The sequence below is a fragment of the Saccopteryx leptura genome, chromosome 1, assembly GCF_036850995.1.
Source record: "Saccopteryx leptura isolate mSacLep1 chromosome 1, mSacLep1_pri_phased_curated, whole genome shotgun sequence".
Classification (NCBI taxonomy): Eukaryota; Metazoa; Chordata; class Mammalia; order Chiroptera; family Emballonuridae; genus Saccopteryx; species Saccopteryx leptura.
The window spans coordinates 18760855-18784015 of record NC_089503.1 but is presented as its reverse complement, the minus strand read 5'-3'; positions in this window follow the sequence as shown (position 1 = coordinate 18784015).

Below are 23161 nucleotides of genomic sequence, written 5' to 3'. Positions count from 1 at the left end.
GACTCCCAGCCCAGTGCTCCCTCTACAACCCCATGCTGCTTGGGAGGGGTTGGCTGGCATAAGCTCTATCCTTGATGCCAACTGCTGCCTGGGCCCCCACTGAGCACTGAGCTGAGCCAGGCAGCACAGCCAGCCCTCTCTGCATAATTTGGTGCCAATTAAGAATAAGTGGGAACCATCAGTGCATTGAATTTACAACCTAGAAACAGGCCCTGGGAAGCCAAGTTTCCACAAGCCGAACTGCCTCTCCCAAAGCTTCCCCTTTTTCTCACTATTGAGCTCCCACCACCCTCTGCCTGAACCCCTCTAGGGATCCAGGGGTTCTGATGGGAATTAGATGCACCCCCTGCCCTTGAGGGGCTCCCGGGAAACAGGTCTGGAAATAAAGCACTGAGGTAGCTGCCAAAGCCCTTGTTGCTAAGGACTCAGTTTCCCCATCTAGAGAATGGGAATAAGAATGATCAGTACCTCACAGGATTGTTGCAAGGGGCCATTTCTTAATTTATTTCACAAACTCTTTTGAAATCCTACTCAGCCATGCCTCTGGATACTGAGGACACAGAAAAATCACTCCAGGTCCGCATGGAGCCTTCGCTCTGATGGGAAAGACAGACAACAGAGAGTCAAGTCATAAATAGAAAATACTATTTCAGATACTATGAGAGCAAATCTATGAGCTAGAGAGGCACTGGAGGGGGTGGCCAGTAAATGTGGTCTTTACTGTTTTTATTACTATTATATTGTTTGCTCTCCTGGGTCCTGGAAGTCAAGTGGGAGTTCATTGGACAGATAAAAACCAGGGGAGAGAATCCAGGCGGAGAATATAGCACGTGCCAACGCAGGACAGGACTTGATGAGTCCCTGCAGCCAGTGGTCCAGAGGGGCTGAAGTGGGGTCCTCAGATACACAGGGGCCCCAATGAGGTTGGAGAGGCAGGGATTCAGGCGTTAGGGGCTTTAAGTGCAATGCTCAGGAACCAGAACCCTATCCTGGGGCATCAGGGATCTCAAAAGGACCTCAACAAGGGAGTCACATGCCGCGGCTGATGCTTCCAAAGGTCCATGCTGGCTGCCACACAGCGGGCTGGGGGTAGGAGAGAGACTGGCCACAGAGGCTGTGGCACTATCCGTGGAGAAGCTGAGGCCTGGGACCGAGGGAGGCTGTGGGCAGGGAGAACGAGGGACAGTGAGAAGTGTTTGGGAGGCAGATGAGAACAGGGCTCAGTGACTGATGGGACGTGGGAGGCAAATGATGGCTTGAGGACTATGAATAACAGTGTCTTCTTGCAGACTGTTTGGGGTGGGGTACAGCCCACCATGCTGGCAACCCAGTCCCCTAGTAAAAAGTGGCTTTAGAAACCATTGGGAAGACCCTGGCTCCCCTGGAGTACACAGCATCCCCCAAGTCTTCAAGAAGCATGGTTTCTTGGATTCTGGCCTTTGCTTGCTCTCCTGCCTGGAGCACCCCCCTTGGACCAGCCCCAGTTCAGTAATGACTCCTGGGAAGCCTTCCCTTACTCCCCCGCAGTTAGTCACTGCCTCCTCTGGGTTTCATCAGCACCCTATTCACAGATGTGTCAGTCTCACCCAGGGCGGAGCCTGGTCCCTTTTTTTGGTTTGTCTCCCCAAATAGTCAACAAACTGCCCGAGGGCAGGAGTCCCCCTCCCTTGCTGTTAGCCTGGTTGCCTGGTACTCCACACGTGTTTGCTGAATGAATGGGCAGAGGAGACTAGCGCCACCCACCAAGACGTGACATCCAGGAGGTGAAGGTGATAAGTCGATCTGGGCTCTTCAGTGTTTGGGGAGCCTGAGGTTCACCCATGTGGATGCTCAAGGCAGCTGCACATAAGAATTGGAAGCTCGAGGAGGTGATCTGCAAGGTCATCTGGCCCCCTAGCCCCTGCCCCTGCCGAACTGGCCCATGAGCACTCTGGGGAGGTGGGATAGAGGATTGCCTGAACCGGGCTCTGTCCATCTCTCTCTTTGGATGAGCTCCTCTAGGAGCCATTTGGGGTTAATTTGCATAAACAAATGAGGTTTGGGGTTACTGCACCTTCATTTGCATGGGGAGGGAAGTGGAGTGGGTCCTTCCTTCCTCCTTGCTCATCATCCTCACCAGAAACACAGAGCAGCGCCATTACCAGAAAGCCACCCTCCACCACTCTTGGGGGAAAAAGAAATGACATTTCCCTTTACATTGGAAATACTTAAAAGTCCTAGGAATAGATTTATAGGAATATTTTAACCTTTTCTTTGATCCTTGAAATGTCATTGTTCTGTGGGCTGAATCTCCAAATGTGACCTTTTCCGTAGCTGTGGGGCGGGGGAACCCTGCTGGCTCTCTGAAAGGAATTTCAGCGTCCTCCCTGCAGCCTGGCCAGCACACACCACAGCCCAGCAGCCCGTGGAAGGCGTGGTGCGTGGGAGGGGCAAGCAGGGGCTAGCTGGGGAGGGCCGAGCAGCTCTCTCCTCTCCATAGCAAATGAGGACCAACTAGGTGTGAGTCCATCCCGAGTTAGCTCACACTGTGGCCTTGGGTTGGGCATGTTCTCTCGTTAGGCCTCAATTACCTGTAAAAGGGGGAAAACTATGTTACTGGTTTCAGAGAGTTGTTGCAGAGACTAAATAAGACAATGCATGTTGTATTTGGTCAGTTTTTGCAGAACAATGCTGAAAAAAGATGCCCCCCAAAATTCAATGACTGACAACAACAAGCATTTATTCTCACAGGTCTGCAGTGTGACTTAGGTTCCGTGATCCAGGCTTGGTTGGACTGGGTGGCCCAGCTTCAGGTTGTGGCTGGGGCTTGGGCCTATTCTATGTGTTCATGCTGAGGCCCAAGCTGAAGGGGCCTCCTCTTCTCCTGGTTGGTTCACTGCAGTGCAAGGGGACAAGTGGAAATGCACGATGTTTCTTACGGCCTTGGCTTGGGACTGGACCACTGTCACTTCTGCCCACCTTTTATCGGCCAAACCAAACCACGTGATCAAGCCTGATATGGGGGAGGAAAGGAAAGTCACTGCCTCCGGGGAGAGGGGACTGAATATTTGCTGGACAATAATCCAATCCATCACAGTGTATAAAGCCCCCGGCACTGTGCCTGCCGTGTGATGGAAACTCAGAATATTAATTGCCTTTCATACCACATTGCATCATTATTATATTTTACAGCTCAGATTAATTCACTATAATTCATTATAATAGCATGAATCTTTTTGGCTCAGGATTTGTACCATGTTGTCCAACATAAGTGGGCAGTGAAGTATTACATACCAGTGGATTCTCCAGACAAAAGAAACTTAAGCTTTTTTTATTTGAATTATTTTGATGGAAAGGTTTCTAGAGGATGTTTTACACTTTCCCACCTTCTTAAATGGAGACTATCAAATGCCATTTCATCCATAAGATTGATGCGCTGGGACCGTGGTGATGAGCGCCTGCACAGCTCTGTGCTGATCTCTGAGGCCATCATTGTAATAGAGTAGAGCTTCTGAAGCTTTAAGCATAATGAGAAGTTGAAGAACTTCGAAAAGTGGCGAATCTAGTCATTACGTTCACGAGGAACTCCTACCAAGCACCCCGGCTGCGATCCAAGCACTCAACCCACTTTCTCTGTCCCTTTCAACTTCCTCTCCCTCTGTGTGTTTTTATCTATCCTTCTCTGGGAATCTGCTCTTTTCCCCCTTTCTCATCCTGCCCCTTTCCGCCTTCCCTGTCTTCTTCCCCTACTGGCTGGAATGGGGAGAAGAATGGCTATGACTCATCAGTGCTCAAGCGTCTTCCAAAGATCATTCCATCTCATCAAGTGTTATTATGTTTCTCTTTCTGAATCTTAAAACTTTTCGGTTTCTAAAAACCCAAAGACCACAGAATTCTACGAAACTAAATTACATCATGCTTCTGTGAACACTTGGATTTTTTTTCTCCCCAGAAAACCAGCACCTCTCCAAGAAAAAAAAATACCACTGCCTGCCCCCCTGGGCACGGGGCTTCTGAGTATGGAGTCCTGTGGATCCCAGGCGCCGGGGGATGAGAAACTGCCCTCGTGGAACTGTCCCAAGTGCTGAAATGGAATCTCATGCAGCCCACGCCTTGGTTCCTTGTTCTTCCCTTGAGAGTTCTGCCCTAGGACCATCACAGTTGTCTTTTTTCGTGTTCAGCTGTTCTGAGCTGTTTCTAAGCGGGATGTCTGGTGAGCGAGTCCCATGGCCTCCTCATTATAGCCAATGACAGGTGCCTGTCTGCTCGGCTAGCCAGAATATTCTGGAAAGTATTTAGGCCAAGAATATAACAGTTGTCTATGAAAATAACCTCCAAGCTATAACAATGAACTTTAGTGTGCTTGGTCCCAGATTGGCCACACTGGAGAGCTAATTGCTGTGACCACCTCCCTCCCACCCGCCCCCAGGACCTGGCTTAAATCCACAATTTCACAGGGATTGGGCAGGTACCTCTCCCTTTCTGGGCCTCAGTTTTCCCATCTGTGCAATAAAATCTCTAAAAGTTTCTGGGATTTCAGGATCATGTGGCCTAGGAGGTGGTAACATGGATTGGAGGAGAAAAAGCCCTCAGCAAGGAGTCAGGAGTCCTGGTTCTCAGCTCTGCCACCACAAGTAGTGTTACCCCTCAGCCAAACTCTGAGCCTCATCTATAAAACTGGAATGAGCTTGACCTGTGGTGGCGCAGTGGATAAAGCGTCGACCTGGAAATGCTGAGGTTGCTGGTTCAAAACCCTGGGCTTGCCTGGTCAAGGCACATATGGGAGTTGATGCTTCCAGCTCCTCCCCCTTCTCTTCTCTCTCTCTCTCTCTCTGTCTCTCCCTCTCCTCTCTAAAATAAATAAATAAATAAAAATTAAAACTGGAATGATACCATTGTCATGGGGAGGTTCAGGTGATACGGGGAAGCACTTGGTATGTGTTATTGGGATGGTTTATGACAAGAGAGCACCAAGTAACTATACCTTTTACAAGGAACTTGGGTTCCAGTGCCCTGGGAAGCAAAGGACATATACAGTCTGTTTTCCTTTCTTAACCATGGTTTCCCAGCCTGAGAGAGTCATTGAACCAGTGGGGTATTCGTCTCTACTGCTGACAAAACACCCCAAATACCAGGTTTATTCATTCCTTCATTCAATAAATAATTACTAGGAACCTTCTATGGGCTGAGCAAGGAATCAGAGACAGACACAGTCTCTGTCCTCAAGGTTGGCATATGAAGTACTTAGCCTAGTGTTGGGCACATGGTAGGCACTCACTGATACAATATGATGGGCAATGCTGGAGGATGCCCTGGGAACTGAGAGGGTACACAGGGGGGGACATGGGGACCAGAGCATGATATCAGAGGTAATTAGAAGTGAGCCAGAAGAAGACGAGAAAGACTGTTCCAGGCAGAAAGCAGCGTGAGCTAATGGCTGGGGCAGGTGGCAAAGATGAAAGAGGATACCTCACCCCAGGTAATTCCTGCCCCTCAGCCATCTCAACACTTACAAACTGAACCCTAGGGCCCAGGGTTGTGTCTCAGCAGGAATTTTAACTGGGGCGGGGGCACAGAGGTTAGGTAGGATAGCTTCCTGCTGCACCTATTTCCAGTTATCCAGCGCTGCAGGGCACCAAGGTGGTCTAAGAGCAGAAGGGAGTTTAACTCCAGCCTTGCACAGGTAGGGGCTTAACCCCATATTGTTCAAACCTATCTTTGGCTTCATCATCATCACCACCACCAACACCACCATTATTACTTATTGAGCATTTACGTAAGCCAGGAGATTTGTATTCAACCCCAACCATTCTTACATCTATGAGGTCGATATGCTAAGACCCACTTTACAGATGAGGAAAGTGAGGCTCAGAGAGCTTATATGGTTTGCTCAAGGACATACAGCTAACCAGTGGTAAGTCTCGAGTCAGATCGTTGTTATGCCAACGTCATGACAGCGGACCTTCACCGAGCACCAACAACGTGCCTGGTACTCCGCAAAGCACCACGAATTTATCTGTCCATTTTACCATCCCACAGCCTTGTCAGGTAGGCACTATTATTAGTCCCATTTTGAGGTTGAAGAAACTGAGTCCAGAGAAAGTAAGTAGCCTAGCCAAGGTCACACGGGTCGGCAGTCCCAGCCTCAGGAATCTCACCAGGTCTGCCCTGTGCTTGTAACTGTTACTCTATCAGCCCCTGTCCTTTAACAAGGCCCAGGAGGCAAAAGCAGGATCCTCCCCCTCCCCACAGTGCTGCTCTCCGCTCATTCCAGCCCTATAGTGGCAGGCAGCCCCAGGGTACCAGGGTGGCACAGAGGCACACCTGGGCAGGGTGAGTAGCCTCGGCCAGCATGACCTTGACCTCCCAGGGCCCCACCAGACAGTAAATATGCCTGTGCTAAGTGTTTAAGTTCTTGCAGAAAAAGCTGCATCAGAGAGGGGCTTCCATGTCTCAGGCTGGAAAGCATCACCAGGCAGATTTATCCCCTCAGAGGTCAGACAGCCACCATATTTCACCATCAGGCCAACAGGGCCCCTCATTCTCTGGAATTATATTTCTATCAAATATTCATTTGTCTGGTTTATGGGCTACTAAGGACCTGGGCCCACCAGCTCTTGCCAGCCACAGGCTCGCCTCCCTGTGCCAATGCCAATGCCAATGCCAATCTTCTACCTTCAGCTCCCAGCAGGATGCCATCCCTGATTGTCCCCCAGAAAAGGCCAAGGTCCCCTGAGCCCTCCCTTGGGTCTATTTCATCACATGGCCAACCCAGCACATAAGATGAGAAGCTACAGCAGCAGGAGAAAATTGCTACCCTTTACCTAAAGCAGAGGGGCCATAGCAGATGCTGTTAGTGATATGCCCGGGGGTATTGGCTGCTCACACCTGCACCCATCTCTGAGGATTGTCCTGGGCTCAGGGAAGCTGCTCACTCAGAGATGGCTAGGAGCTTACCACCCCCTGCTCCAGGGGCAAACCAGAGCCCAGGGCCAACTAGTGTGGTGTACAGTTGGGAAGCCTTGTTGCCACTGGTTGGACAAAGTCTGGGAGACAATTTCTACTCCAGAGCTCCCAGCATGATCAGGCTAACTGACTTCTCCTGATAGAACATGTTTTCCTGCCCTATCCTTCTTCTGCTTTATCCTGTTTCTTTCCTTTTTTTTTTTTTTTACAGGTTTCTCCTAAGAGCTCTCCTTCAGGAAACCTCATGCATAAGAATCCATCTCAGGCTTGAGTTCTACCCAAGACAGGGCCTTAAGCCCAATGACTCCTAAAGCTACAACTTGGAACTGACCTTTGGAAAAGCTTCTCGCTCACTGCAGAATAAATGGGAGGACTCTCACCAGTGAGACCCTGGGAAGAATCTGCCAGAGGCGGCAAGACAGAAAGCCCCTGCTTCACTGCCCATTATACAGACAAGGAAACAAGGAGGAGTGACTTGTCCAAGGTCATGTAGCTGGACTGGGAGACAGCCAGGAATCAACCTCAGGTCTATCTAATTCCAAATCTCAGGGTTTTCCCTGGAAGAAAGCTCTGGGCATTCTGAGGGAATGCCCTGAGCCACATGCTTTGCCCATCTCAGCTTTGCCCATTTGCTATTCAAATGCCACCTCATCCAGGTAGCCTTCCCTGTTACTTGTCAAAGTCATGATGCTTTTCTGTAGGCATGTCACATGAGCTTTGGTCTAGCTTCGGTTTTATTCCACCCGTAGAGGGACTTAGCAATTTCTCCCCAACTTGCATGAGAATCCCTTGAGCCCATACCACACTTTCATTTAGAGCCACAGAGGGACCAGAAAGGCCATTTTTCTTAATAAAGACAAATCCATGGCGTCCCAGAATAGACTGAAGGAAAATGTCCCTGTGGAGGTGAGCCCCATCTGACCTTACTCTGCCCTATGTGACACCTTCCCTTTGAGGCCTCTCTCTGATCACTGTTGCCATCACCATACTGACCCTGAAGGATACTCATATATCTGAACACTTTGGCCCAATTGTGGACAAACGCCCCTCCCAATGCCCCTGCCAACTAAGAGCTGCGACTTTCAGATATGAGACCAAGAATGGCACCTGGGAAATAAACACCAAGAGAATGTTCATCCAGATCATTTTTTCACAGACTTCAGTCATTGGAGCAACTCCACCCTCAGAATTGTGTTGTCTGCATACCACCCATATAATTATTTACTTAATACATTTCTTTTCATTGACTCACTTTCTTTAATGCAGATCTAAAGGAAAGCTTCTCTCTCCTTCATGGGAAAACTGAAACCACTCCCCAAAAATACAGCATAACTAACAATAAATACAGTGATGGCAAAGCAACAACCTGGAAAGCCTGTGAGCCTGAGTTCTGCTCTCTTTGTTAAAATAGAGCCTCAGCCCTGGCCCGTGGCTCAGGCATAGAGTGTTGGTCTGGCATATGGACATCCTGGGTTCGATTACCAGTCAAGGCACACAGGAGAAGTGACCATCTGCTTCTCTCCCTCTCCTTCTCCCCTACAGCCAGTGGCTCGATTGGTTCGAGTGTCGGCCCCAGGCACTGAGGATAGCTCAGTTGGTCCAAGTGCGACAGCCTCGGACACAAAAAATAGCTCAGTACTTAAGCATCCGCCCAAGATGGGGTTGTTGCGTAGATCCTGGTTGGAGCGCATGCAGGAGTCTGCCTCACTATCTCCCCTTCTCTCATCTAAAAAAAATGGAGACTCAACAAGGGCTAGAACTGCATTAAGGACACACCAACCCCACTGGAGATTTTCTCCTGTCAGGAGCAGGGTTGAAAATTATATCCAAAGAGAGTGACCTTGTCACAATTCAGTGAGACTTGATGTCAGGCCTGTGAGTACCTGAAGTCATCTTGGGAAGCCATATTTGGAGAAATGATTATTCCAAGGATCTAGTTTAGAGGGTCTGGGTCTAGCTTTCTGGCTCTCAGCTTACAGTCCACGGAGGAGGGCAGTTCTCCCTCCTGAAGAGAGTCAGGTGCCTCAGTGCCCCTGATCCCCTGCCTGCTGTACAGTAAGCACTCTGGAATGCTTGCCAACGACAGCAAGGCTGAGAGAGAGGCGGAGGAAGGGAGAGGAGGCGGTTATGGAACACTCTGGCATCTGACTCAAATCTATGAATTTCTAGTATGACAAAGGCTGATTTTCATTTCTTTCTTTCTTTCTTTCTTTCTTTTTTTTTTTTTTAGAAAGTTAAGTGGGCTTTCTTTGTGCTTGAATGGAAAGCACATACCCTCAGAATCCTATTGTGGAAAAAAATCAGGCATTATTGTAAAAACAATTGTGCCAAATTTAAAGCGGGGATTAAAATCGAGGCATGTTAAGTGTGGTCGTTAATACATCGGGCTTTTTCTTCCAACCAGGGAGAAAGCTATTCTGTTCTGCCCTCTGCTTGCTTTCCCTGGGCTGAGGAGGCAGGGGAGGGGGAGTCAGAGAGGCATGTGGTGGTCTCTGAATCCTAAGACCCACGGCACCCAAGGCACGGCAACATCAAAAACACAGGAACCTGACTTGCAAACCAAAGAGGGAATATATGATCTGATGGAAGCTCTTGTTATTTTTATCTGTAAATACATTTATAAGCAAAGGCTTACACATTTATATATTTTAAGTCACCTATACTTACGGATTTAGCTAACACCCTCTATTTGAAATGGATGCCTAAAATTGGGGTTCTCCTCAAAGCAGGGCTGACCACACAGACCCACCCCACCCCCAACTTAGTCTCGGTTTTCCTCTCCAACCAATTATGGAGCCTGCAGCAGTCACAGTCATGTTTCTCCTGTGATCCTCACAGGGTCCTCTGAGGTTGAGTTCATCAGCCCCGTTTACGGGGGCGCAGAGAGGGTAGGTCAGCCGCCCAATGTCGCAGGGCAAGGAAGCAGTGGAGAATTTGAACCCAGCTCTGATTCCAGAACCCACATTCCTAAGGTGATATTCCCCTGTCTCCTAGGAAGTTGTTCTGAGAGAGAAGGCCAGATTTTTGAGGACCCAGAAATGGGAAGGAAGGGAACTGAGGGGATAAGGAAACAAACAAACAAACAAAATTCATGTTTTTAAGTATGTCTTATGTTTTTGGCCAGTCCTAAAGGGTAGAAATTTTGAAGTAAAATATAGCCCTTGGTCTCGAAAAAACCCCAGGCCATCTTCAGAAAGGCTGGGACTGATTTCTAAACCCCTGTGGGGTCACATGTTATATTCACGGTGTGGGGGGGGGGGCGCGGTGGTGAGGAGCCAGGCCTCAGAAGGAAGGAAAGAAAGGAAGAATACAGAAAGGACAGAGGACTATCAGTAAGGCACAGGCATCTACCTGAAACAGCTCCCAATGGCCCAAGTTGGAAGAAGTTAAGCTACAAGATAAATCACAAAAGCGCTGAATTCTGACCCAAAGAATAAAATCCATATCCATGAGCCCATACAGCTATAAATAAATAGGAAAAAGATACCACTCTTCCTTCCAGAGGAATTTCAAGTAATAAATGTAGACAGCATGAGGGAAATGGAAAACCACAGTAGTAATCGTTGCAGACAAGACCCATCGATGGATACTAAAATTGGGGGGGTGAAAGATTAAGCAGAAGCAAGATATATGCATAGCCTCAAAGGATCTCCCCCCAGAAGAATGAGTAATTCTAAAGGGAAAGGAGTGAGTTTATAGGGGAGAATCCAGCAGATATCACCTGAGCCAAGTGATGAAGTTTTACATCACCAGTTATGTGTTATTAACACATGTCAACATGATGTACCCCAGCATGATGCGCTGATGGGGCACATCCTTCTGCAGTACCCATCCCAGGAAGGCATGACCCCAATATAATCATGGAAACACCAGGCAAACCCACATTGAAGAATATGTCATAAAATCACTGACAAGAACTCTTCAAAACAGTCAAGGTCACAAAATAGAACAAAAGATGGAAGAAATGGAGATTGGAGGAGACCAAGGAGACAGAACAACTAAATGCAATGCGGCATCCTGGACTGGGTCCTGAACCAGAGCAAAAGGCATGAGTGGAAAAACTGATCAAATTCCATTAAGTTCTCAAATGTAGCTCATAAAACTATAATAAGGTGAATCTCTAATTTTGATAAATGTCCTCTGTTTGTGTAAGATAATCATAAAGCAAAGCTGGGTGAAGGGTATATAGGAATTCTTTGTGCTACTTTTGCAACTTTTCTATAAAACTGAAATGATCTCCCAAAAAATGTTTAATGATGTAATAGGCTAAACAATGTTCCCCCAAAAATATTTATGTCCTGCGACTATTACCTTATATGGCAACAGGGGGGAAGGAATTTGTGAGATGCTTAATCAAGGATCTTGACATGGACAGATTATCCTTAGATTGTCCAGGTGGGCTCTCAACACAAGCACAGGTGTCCTTATATGAAGTCAGAGGTCAGTTTGACACATACAGAGGAGGAGGCAGTGTGACCTCAGAGGCACAGATGGACGTGATGCAACCACGAGCCAAGGAAGGCTGGCAGCCCCCAGCGGCTGGCGGAGCAAGGACCTGATTGTCCCCCTAGAGCCTCTGGAGAGAGCACAGCCCTGTAGATACCTTGATTCCTGCCAGTGACAGTGATTTTGGACATTTGGTTTCCAAAACCATGAGAGAATAAATTTGTGTTGTTAGAAGACTCTAAGCCTGTGGTCTTGTTACAGCAGCAATGAGAAAGTGATACACATGCTTTAAAGAAAAAACAATTGATGCGGTTGGCTCCCATGACTCCTGCCAGCTGTGACATTCTTTTTTTTTTTTTCTTTTTTTTTTTTTTTTTGTATTTTTCCGAAGCTGGAAACGGGGAGAGACAGACAAACTCCCGCATGCGCCCGACCGGGATCCACCCGGCACGCCCACCAGGGGGCGATGCTCTGCCCCTCTGGGGCGTCGCTCTGCCGCGACCAGAGCCACTCTAGCGCCTGGGGCAGAGGCCAAGGAGCCATCCCCAGCGCCCGGGCCATCTTTGCTCCAATGGAGCCTCGCTGTGGGAGGGGAAGAGAGAGACAGAGAGGAAGGAGAGGGGGAGGGGTGGAGAAGCAGATGGGCGCTTCTCCTGTGTGCCCTGGCCGGGAATCGAACCCGGGACCCCTTGCACGCCAGGCCGAGGCTCTACCACTGAGCCAACCGGCCAGGGCCAGCTGTGACATTCTTGACACTCCAGTTCTGCATGGTAGGACTGCGTGACCCTGAACCCCTGAGAGAGTCCCCGTGTGCCTGCCGCAGAGCGGCTAGGACCTGCCAGTCGGCTGCAGCTCTCTGGGAAGGCTGCTTCTCCTTCTCCGCTGGCAGGCTTGACAGTTCCTCAATGTCTCCTCTCTAATGTCCCTTGGATGGGTCTGCCTGAGGCCAAAGGGCACTGCAGCCATGCTCTGACTGAACAGCTCAGCTGTCTACCAGCTGAGGACCCCACGAGGCTAGTCCCAAAATAACAGCAACAGTAATCGTAGCTCTTTTTTCATTTTTTTTTTTTTTTTTTTTTGGCAGGCTCATTGTTAAGCATTTTACATGCATCAGTTCACTTAGTCGCCATAATCACCTCAGAGAGGTTATGGGACTTGCTCAAGGTCACACAGCTATCCTGCAGCTGACTCAGAGTTCCAACCCAGCTGTCTGTGACTCAGAAAGCCCATGTCCCCAATAACCAAGTCACGCTGCTCATCTAAAATCTGCTACCCCCACCTCCTCAGCTATGTCTTGTCCCTGGTAAACTCCAGCTACAGAGGAAAATCCAAAGTTGTCCTTCCTGGGCCCCCAGACTTTGAGAACACAGAGATGTGTAGGTGAGGAAAATCCTCAGGCTTGAAACCAACTGAGCGAGTTTAGAGAACTTTTCACTTCTCACAGGCATGGTATTAGCCTCATTCTGTATCCCCAGGCATTCAGAGAGCGATGGCAACCGTGAAGAAGAGGGTCTGGAGCAGACTTGGGGCTCCAGGGTGAGCAGAGAACGGCTCCAGGGTGAGCAGAGAACGGCTCCAGGGTGAGCAGAGAATGGCTCCAGGGTGAGCGGAGAATGGCTCCAGGGTGAGCGGAGAATGGCTCCAGGGTGAGCGGAGAACGGCTCCAGGGTGAGCGGAGAACGGCTCCAGGGTGAGCAGAGAATGGCTCCAGGGTGAGCAGAGAACGGCTCCAGGGTGAGCGGAGAACGGCTCCAGGGTGAGCGGAGAATGGCTCCAGGGTGAGCAGAGAATGGCTCCAGGGTGAGCGGAGAATGGCTCCAGGGTGAGCAGAGAATGGCTCCAGGGTGAGCAGAGAACGGCTCCAGGGTGAGCGGAGAATGGCTCCAGGGTGAGCGGAGAATGGCTCCAGGGTGAGCGGAGAATGGCTCCAGGGTGAGCAGAGAACGGCTCCAGGGTGAGCGGAGAATGGCTCCAGGGTGAGCAGAGAATGGCTCCAGGGTGAGCAGAGAATGGCTCCAGATCACTTTGGAATACAGAGGCACACACGTGAACTTGGCCATCCAACCAGCAGTTCCCCTTCCATAGAGGGGAGTCCAGGCATTCCGCCAGACTGGGTCAGGGAATTAAAAGACACAGCATCCCTATTTGGAGGTGAGAGAGAGGCCACTGCACCATCTCTTTGGCCAGCTCAAGGGCTATAGGCCCCAGGATAACACAGCTCCCCCAATGCCCAGACTTTCGGGGCAATTTCTAGAGTCTTTAGGGTTAAATGGTTCAACTCTCACTGGGGCTTAAATCCTCACCAAAAAATTAAGGCTCTATATGACTGCAGGGGCCCAGCAGGTAACCTAAAAGTATTAAACTGAGCTCGGTGGGCTATGATAAAAAATGGTGAAAACTTTAGCAAGGAAAAACCACATATGCCCCTTAAAGTGTTTCATATATTTTCATTCTAAATACTGAGCCAAAAAAACAAAGCATGGCCTACCGCTTCCTGTTCTCCTGAAGACTCTGGGTATTTCTTAATTCATTCCTGCTATTCACTCACCCTCCATCCTCCAGCCTTTAACCAGGCCTTGGCCTCCACTGAGCCTTCGCTGTGCCCCCTGAAGCACTTTTCCTTTTCCCTCTTCACGTTTCTTTCTCCTGTTCTTAGAAACCCAGCTCAAGTCAAGTTCTACCTCCTGCGGGAAGCCCTCTTTGACTGCACCATCCCTCAGAGATCTCCCCGCCCGGACCTCCTGCCATCCTTAGCCCAGAGGACCCAGCCTTGTCCGTCATTGCAGGGTGTGTTATGGCACATTTAACCTAACACAGACTTGCCTTCCCAGTTTTCCCTCAAGCACCGACAAGGGTGGGGTCTGGGTCGTGTACCTCCAGTCATCAAATTCCAGACTAGGGAAAGCTCCCTCCGGGCCAGCTACTCTAACTCCCTGACTCCACAGATTTTAATCACCTTTCGTCCAGAACCTGGATTTTTCTCATCTTCCTCGAGGTTGCCCCAGTGGCTAATGACTTTAGGATTGGTGCCACATCGCCACCCTCTCTGAGTGCTTGCCACAAGCCCGGACTTGACAACAAGTAGCCCCAGCGCTAATGAAGGCCTGTGTGCCCTCGGACAGAGCCGGGAGCTCCGCACACATCGGGCTGTTCCCAGGATACAGAACCGAGGCTCAGAGAACGTTAACACTGCGGGCAACCCTGGAGCTCTCTGAATAAATAGTAATTGTATTAGCGATATTTCCATATTGCTTTCTATGTGTCAAGCACCATTTAATCCTCGTATGAAACTAAGAAGAAGGCACCACTCTTATTCCAATTTTACAGATGGTCTGCAGCACAGAGAAGTAAAGAGATGGGGCCAAGGTCACTCAGCCAGCACCGTATTTCCCCATGTATGAGACACACACACCCTCCCCACGAAAAATGTGGGATCTAAAAACTGGATGCGTCTTATACAGTGGTTGTAGATTTTCTTACTTACATTTCCCGCTTTTTTGCGCTTGTGTTTGCGCTTATTGTTGAAGACACTGATTCGTCATTAGATGCAGACAAGCTAATGGATGGGAGTTTTGACAATGATGAGGAGTTGTATGATGAATAAAACTTGAATTCATTAACTTTATGTAATACGTTTTTTTTTTCCAAATTTTGGGCCCCAAAATTAAGGTGCGTCTTATACATGGGGAAATTCGGTAAGCTCTGGAAAGTAACTCCCTGGAGTTCAGGGCAGAGCTGGAAATGACTCCCAGCCTCTGTGCCCCCTTCCCACTTTCCTATATTCTGCTCCCTAGCTCCCAGGGGTCGCTAAGCCCTGTCTGATTTGACTCCCTCTTTCTGTGAGCCAAAGCATCTTGGGCTTCCTCTCCATAGCACCTGCCAGAGGGAGAAAGCAGGTCTATAGCACCCAGCTATATCTGGCACACAAAATGGAAAACACTTGGTGATTATTTTGTGAAATAAATGAAAGTCCAAGTGATTGAAAGAAGGAACTGATAAAGTGTCTCTTTCTGGGAGGAGAGGCAACCCACACCCACACCAGCCTGTCTTCTCCGGCCCGTACTCTCCATTTCCACCCCTTAGCAGGGTGCCCAGGCCAGCCAGATTCGCTCTGGCCCCGGCTCCTCCATGGGTCTGTCTCAGCAGTGGGCTTTGCAAAGTCATGCTGGATTAAGACCTGCTCCAGCTGTCACCCGTGGTGGAGAGCTCGCCTATCAGGCAGCCCAGAAGAGCCGGCTATCTAATGGAGATTTGCTAATAAGATCCGAGTTGGTGAGCTTTGCATCCTATTAACACGGGGGAGTGCGGGCCTGTCTGTCTGCTGGAAAATTGTAAACACAATAGCAAAGTCGCTTATGAATATTAATAGGACTGGAAACAATGCCGAGAGAAATTGTTGATGTGATTGGGAAGCTGGGAGGGGGCTGTGGGATGGGGGAGCCCTCCCTTCCCTCCTGCCCATGCCTGTCCCTTCAGAGCTGGCTGAAAGCAAGAAGTTTGCATGGCTGTCACAGCTAGATAAAAAGAGCTCGGAGTGATGGCCGCAGAAGGAAGCCCTGAGCCTGATCTCAAGGCCGGGACTCCCCTCCCCAGGTCCGTGTATGCTAGTCCAATGCCAGTTTGTGGGGGGGCACAGTGAGGCGTTTGAGAAGAAACATGGGCGCCCCTCTTCTACTCCTGGACTTGGGTGAGACAGGCATCCCTCTTGGTCTCTTTCCTGAAACCTTGTCTATCCACTGCGCCACCGCCTGGTCAGGTGCCTGAAACTTGTCTAGAGCAGCTCCCACCATGGAAGGCCAGGGCTCTGGAATTCACAGACAGACCAGCTTGCACAAAAGATATACCAGAGAAGAAAGCTGAGCTGGGAGATGGGTAAAAATCAGATCTCTGAACGGTATCATTGGTGCTCCTGGATATAGCTATGCCTGAACTTAGAACTATCTCTTAGATACTTTTGTTACACAAGCCAAGTTGTTACTTTTTTGCTTTAAGCCAGTTGAAACTGAGTGAGTTTGAACTAACCCACTCAGCTACATGGGGCTGGAGCCACTGCCCAGCTTGACCTTGAAACTAATATACAGCCCATCCCTTCTTCCTCACTTTGACCACCTCCTCAACCCCAGGATCCAATTGCCTTCCCAGGATTTGGGAAGCTTCAGGCTCTGTCTCCAAGATCCATTCACTGACTGTACCCGCTCCACCACCACCCCCCAGACTGTTATCGGCTGTATCTGCTTCTCAGCCCACAGCTGGAATGCAGAGGTGCGGAACCTCCAGGCTCTAGAGAGGGAAGTCCCTGAACATCCCCGTGTATACGCAGCCTGAGAGAGTGTGGGGAAAATAACCAGGTTCCCCCCTGGCTCCCAAAGCTTAACAGTGTGTGGGATAGGTTAAGGGGAGAAGGGGGCATTCATAGGTTAGACCCAGCTCTCAAACTGATGGCCCATGGCCAAATCCAACCTGCAACAAATTAATGTGCCCGGTCTGTGTTTAAAATTTTTTATTTAAATGTTTTTAGATGAGAAATGTCTCTTCTAGCTTATCAAAGGCCCGCGATTCCATTTTTCTATACCCCTGAAGGCTCTCGCAGTTATAGTATGTGGCTGGCCTCCAAAGCCATTTGAGTCTGCAACCCCTGGTTGAACCCTCCAGCTACCTTCCCCGCAGGGACAGGCCAAAGGCCTGGTTGATGTGGCTGATGGTTTCTGGTTCGCAAGATTACATGACTGAAGCTGGGGAAAGGCCAGTAATTATCATTAATATTATTAAACCCCAAGTGGGATCTATTACCTCCGTTGCCCCTTCCCGCTCCATGCCTCTGGGCTAGAGGTCTGCCCAGGCCGTCTATGGATCTGCCTGGTGCTGGTGTTTGGATGAATTCCAGGGGCCCGCCCTCTTCAGACTCCCCGTTTTCCCACGGGTGCTGGGCCCGGGAGGAACCGCTCCAGGCAGCGGGGGCCCCTGTAGGCCTCTCTGCTAGTTTGCATTGTATTTGTGGGATAATTACTAATGGCACAGATCATTTTTATTAGCTGAGCTGTCTGCATTAAAATGATAGATATTTTTTATTAAAAACATCTGAGGGAGCTGCCATCGCAGTAGAAGGATAATTTTCCGTTTAGTTTAAGAGCAGATGGTTACGGAAAATGCTCAATGTAAATAAATTGGGACTCAGCCTAAGTGTTGGGTAAACATATCGGAAATTTCCCTGACCTGCTTCAAGCCTCCTGCCCTCTCTGGCTCTTGCAGCCCCTCCTTCAAGCCTGAGTGAGCCCCCACTACCAGTGAAAGAATCCTCCCTCGGACAACATGGGGAAATCCAGACCAGCAGGTGTGGTGGGCTAAGACCAGCCGCTGTCAGCTAGGGTCCACCCCGGACTCTGGGTGCTGCTGATGCTGCTACGAAGCTGGAGGGAAAGAGCTCAGGAGTCAGGGCAGAGGAGAAGAATGTTTCTGCCATGGAGCGATGGTCTGGGTGGGGTCGACATACTCAGTGCCAGATCTGGGATAAGTCCCCTTCCCTCTCTGGACTTCAACCTTCCATCTTAACAATGAAGGCCGTGGCTCACTTATAGCTCCCAAAATGGACTAAAGGGGGGAAAGTTTCCATTAAAAAATAAAGTTTTAGCAACCAAAGGGATTGGGAACCACCGAGAGAAGCAGGTTTCTTTATTGAAGGGTTCCTCAGAACATGTACTGTGTCAATGAGGACTGTAGCTCTCCAGAAGGGGTCAGAGTAAACAGGGGGTCCCCATTTTAATGTTCATGAAGCCCTTTGTCCCAAGTGCTCTGCACAGTTTGGGGAATGCTGGGTGTGAGGTTTCTCCAGGGGCTCACTCAGCTGCAGTGGTCTCTGTTCTGTGAAGCGATGTCATCTGAACACAGCCCCCTGTTTGCTGAGTCATTCCACAAGCATTCACAGACTGCTGACCACGATCATGGCACTGGGTTATGAGCTGACTGTGCAGAGGGGCACAGAACACAGAGGCTTTGAGCCCCCCACCCCGACACTGCCAGCCTGCCCTCGAGGCTGCCTGTGGAGTTCCCACCCATCTACCTATTTCTGCATCACCTTGACTGGATACACTTTTCAATCGTGGGAACAGATTACCGCCAAGCATAGGCAGGCCAGTGTTGGCATCCCAGGAGGAACCATCAACCCACAGGTGATGGGAGTTAATGGATAAACATCCCAGCTTCCTCGCCCTTTAGGGGGGAAATGCTCTGCAAACTCTCAGAGGCTCCCCAACATGCCAGTCTTACCTGCCCATAGCACTACCTCCTGATAAGCAGATTCTTGCTGACTTTCTCTCCTCTCCATTTATCTTCCCCACTCTCTCACAGTACATTTGGAGATCACCTCCAAAATATTTATACCAAAGTCCTCATCGACGGCTCTGCTTTGATGGGATCCCAAACTAAGACAGCTCCTGCTGTCAAAGATCTTATAGTCTGGTGGCAGAGGTGGCAAGAAATGAACAAACATATGATCACAAATTGTAAGGAGATATTTAAAGTGAAAAAACTATGATGCAGCACAATGTCACAATGTGCGGTGAAGAGCTAATTCAGAGAGTTTCTCCTGGTGCCCACTTTGGCCCAGCCACTGGGGATTCAAGACTCAGCAACTCAACCACATGAAGATGACAGACACTCACATTCTAAAGCACTGTGAAAGAAGCAATAGAGGAGAATGGTGCAGAGGATAGAGGAAGGAGCACCGTTCTGGAACATGGGATAGCCTGCTGCTGGGGACTTTATCCCACCATAATGAAGACCTGTTTTAAGGGCCTCATTCACACTAAAGTGTAAAAGACTAACATCCTCTGGGATGTTAACTTTCTTCAAGGATGAGTGGCTCTCTCTGCATTAGCCCTTGGAGAGAGCTGAATTTTTCTTTTCGTGGAATCTTTCAAATGCCCTCGAAGATATTGTATCCCAGCAGTCGCTCACTTCACCAACATGGATGTCCTCCCCATTCCCACCAACTCTCTCTCCTGGGATCAGTGATGGTGTTGGGAGGAACTGCACCTCTTAGCCTGAGGTTTTGAGCTTATGGCTCTGCAGAAGGAGGAATGAACAAGCTCTACCTGCCCATGTTCTGAAACACTGACAGTGGCATCCACCTGAACTGAAGAGAAACTCAAGAGCATTTTCCCCATTAATAAGCTGAATCTGTCTCTCCTTAGAAAACTGGAAAGAGCAAAGGACTCAGGACAGAACTAGGATCCAAACTAAAAGATGGACTTGCAGACAGAAACAATGAGAGAGAGAGAGAGGCGAGGAGCAAGAGAGAGAATGAAATGACTATCACTAACATGGCCAACATGACGATGAACGCTGTAAGATTATCGATGAATTTTATTTATGTCTCAGTGATTCTCTGTTTTTCACGTTTTCTTCATTGACTATGTTTTAGTGTTCTATTTGAACAACACTACTATTTTAAACAGACTCAACTGGGCTAGCACAATAGGTACTCAATAAATGCTTATTGATCTTTTATGAAAATGGATACTATACTGCCCCAAAATACCCCAGACTCTCTCTCGGTTCCTCCAGGTGGGAAGGTCATCTTTTCTGTGAGGTCATCTTTTCTGATGCAGAGCTCTTTCTTCAAGCCAAACCTTTCTCAAACGCCCAAAAAAGGGAAGAGTAGGTCTGAGTAAAGTGAGACCCAGGGGTTTGTGGGGAGACAGTTAAAGTACCCCCAGGCCATGAGACCCCACATTAGAGGCCCTAGTATTTCACAGGTCTCGTTGTGAAAATTTTGGTCTAGCCTCCCACCCCATCTCCAAACACACACATTTTTCAAATCTGGACACAGGAGGCTCAGAGAAAAACAATGAGCCCAAGATCATCAGTAACTTGGTGGCCAAACTAGATTACAGCCAGAACTTGTTCCATGTTGGCATCTCCTTACTTTCACTGATCTGACTGCCCATCATGAACAAACTGCTATGGCTATGGGTTGGGGGAAGGGGATATGCCTATTGCCTGAAGTCCATCAGAGCTCAGCCCCAAACCAGATTATTAGGTACTGCTAGTTATGAGGGTTAAGAGGGCACCACAGGAGAGGTGGCAGAGCCAGGACTATAGTCCAAGAAATCCCTGTCAGTTCTATTGGACCAACATCCCTGTGTCTCCATGGCTGTATCTATAATGTGGAGATATTACAAGTTTCTTCCTGGAAACAGACCATCTCACAGGCTCCTCCTTCCCTGAGGTTAGCAGAGGGCAGTAAAAAGCCTGGAGGCCAGGCTCTACTGCTTACTAGTTTTGTGCCCTTGGACAAGTCATCTCCCCCTCTCTGGTCCTCAATTTGTTCCATCTGAGGCAGTACGACTATGAGGGATGGCAACTATGGTCAATAGGTAGAGACTGCCTGTAAAGATTGCTGAAAAGGATGTTGAGGCTGTATCTGAGCTCAATGGGAAGATGCCACAGGTATTCCTTTCCCAAGATCAAGGAGTCCAACCTGGTAGCATGACTCTATGTAGCACTCCTTGGAATGAGCAGCATTAGGTCTGGGGATTCGTGTGGACCCCCTGAAACTCCAACACCTCATCAAGGACCTCCCCCTTTCCTACAGGTTTGTCCCCCAATCTCCTGGAACTAGAGCTTAGGGGTCATCCAATCAGAGCATGAAGGTAATGAGCTCTTAATAAGAGGGGCCTCAGACAGTCACCCCTGGATGGTCCCCCCAAAGCCACCCCTGCCCCTGCACCAGGATGCAGGAGAGAGTCTGAAAGAGAGACCGTTACTTACAGGTTGACCTTACTCTGTACAGTAAGTGTGTGTTCCTGAGAAAATTGCCCTCAAATTGAATTTTTATAAATGGAATCCTATTTCAGCAATGATTTACAACACAATTTCCAAGATACTTTATCTTCATTTTGAAGCAATGTTCCTAACATTTTAGCTTTAGAACTCTCCTTCCTTTTAGAAGCACTAAGAATGTTCCAGTTATATGAGGCCACAGAAACCACCCAGTCCTACCTTTACAATTTCTGGGAACTTGAGACCCAAAAAGGGAAGAAGGCTAGCATTTGTCAAGCAGCTTCAAGGTTCCGTTTCAGTTCTCTATGTGCATCGTGTTGCTCAGTCTTCTAACAACATCATAAAACAGGATTAGTGTCATACCCACTTTACAGATGAAGAAACTGAGGTTCAGGCAAATAAAATTGCTAGCACAAGCCCTGTAGCAACCTGATAAGTGTAAGGAGGAGCAGAGGGTGGCGGAAACACAAAGATTAAGGCAGCCATAGCTGCGACACACTCATTATCTCCTGAGTCATGCTCAGACTCCAAGAGCTTCCCATATTTACATTACCTCTTTTTCTAGCTCCCTCTGATACTCCTCAAACAAGAGCTCCTCCTCAAACAAAAACATTTGTACAAAAAGAAAAAGGTCTCTCACTCTTGATCCTGATTGTCTCATAATTTATTACTCCCAACACTACTTTCCCTAAAAGTTCTACTCAAAACCTTTACATACTGTGTGCACTTAGGGAGTTTCGTCACCTGCCTTTAGTTTAGTTTTGCCTTCCTCAAGTCCCTGTTCGAGTGCCACTTGCCACGAACCAATGCAGCTAGTAATTCTAGGTCCTGAGTGGGAACGGCACGGAGTTAACAAAAATAGGCTTAAAGAGAAAAAAGGATGGGCTCAGGAGGACTCTTTGCAATGTGAAAGCTTGCAAAAAGCCAGTCTCCACCCCCTTCCTGCTTTATTTATAGGGCAAAGTGAAGTCATTAATAAATCAAAGAGATCATTAAAACAAAGTCACATTAGGGCAACCCAAGAATTCTCCCAAGTTGCAGAAAACCCCCACCATAGATAGCATCTTAACTTCACAAAACAAAGAATAAAAAGGAAACTGCCTCCAGTGTCTCCGAGGGACATGGAGGATAGGACAAGTACAAACAATCCAGTATCACAGCTAACATGGAGGTGTGGAGAAACACTTAACCTTTAGCAACTTAACCAAGCAAGTGAGGTGGGGGTTTGGGATGAGTGCAAATACTCAGCTTCATTGCCAATATGAAAAAGTGGGAGGGGAAGAGAATTAGCCTTTTGCTAAGCCTCAAACTACAAGAATTTTGCTACTTGTAGTCTCCCAACACGCAAGGACACCCAGCTGGTAAGTGGCTCCTTTACCTCTTCCAAGGACTTCCATTGCCAACCCCATTATGACAAGATCTGCATGACTGAGTCCCTCACCCTCGCGCCTCCAACCTCACTGGCCACCTTTCTAATGCTCACACAACATCCCAGGGTCTTTGCATTTGCTGTTCCCTCTGAGAACAGCAAGTGCTCTTCTCACTCATTTCTGGCTGGGTTCTCCTTCATTCAGATACCACAACTCATCACTCATTCCAACAAGGGGTCTCACCCTCCCAACTACCCACACACCTGTGACATTACTCGGTTTTCTTCATAGCACTTATCACTATATGAAATTACTTATTGAGTTTATTCATTTATTTGTTTATTGTCTCCCCTGATAGAATATAAGCTCCATGAAGACAGGCACATGCCTGTTGTTTCTCACTCTCTCTCCAATCCTGACAGGACCTGGATGCTCAGTAAATACTCACAGAACAAATGAATGAAGTAGCAGATTGGGATTTTTAAAAATTATCATTATTGGCAATTTCTCAGTAGAAAAGTTCTTTGAAAAGTAATATTGGGGGGTGTTTCTTAAAGCATATCAGTGCTATCACAAATGAGAAATTCTTGTTCAATTTTTTTTAATCCAGGTTCAGAGAT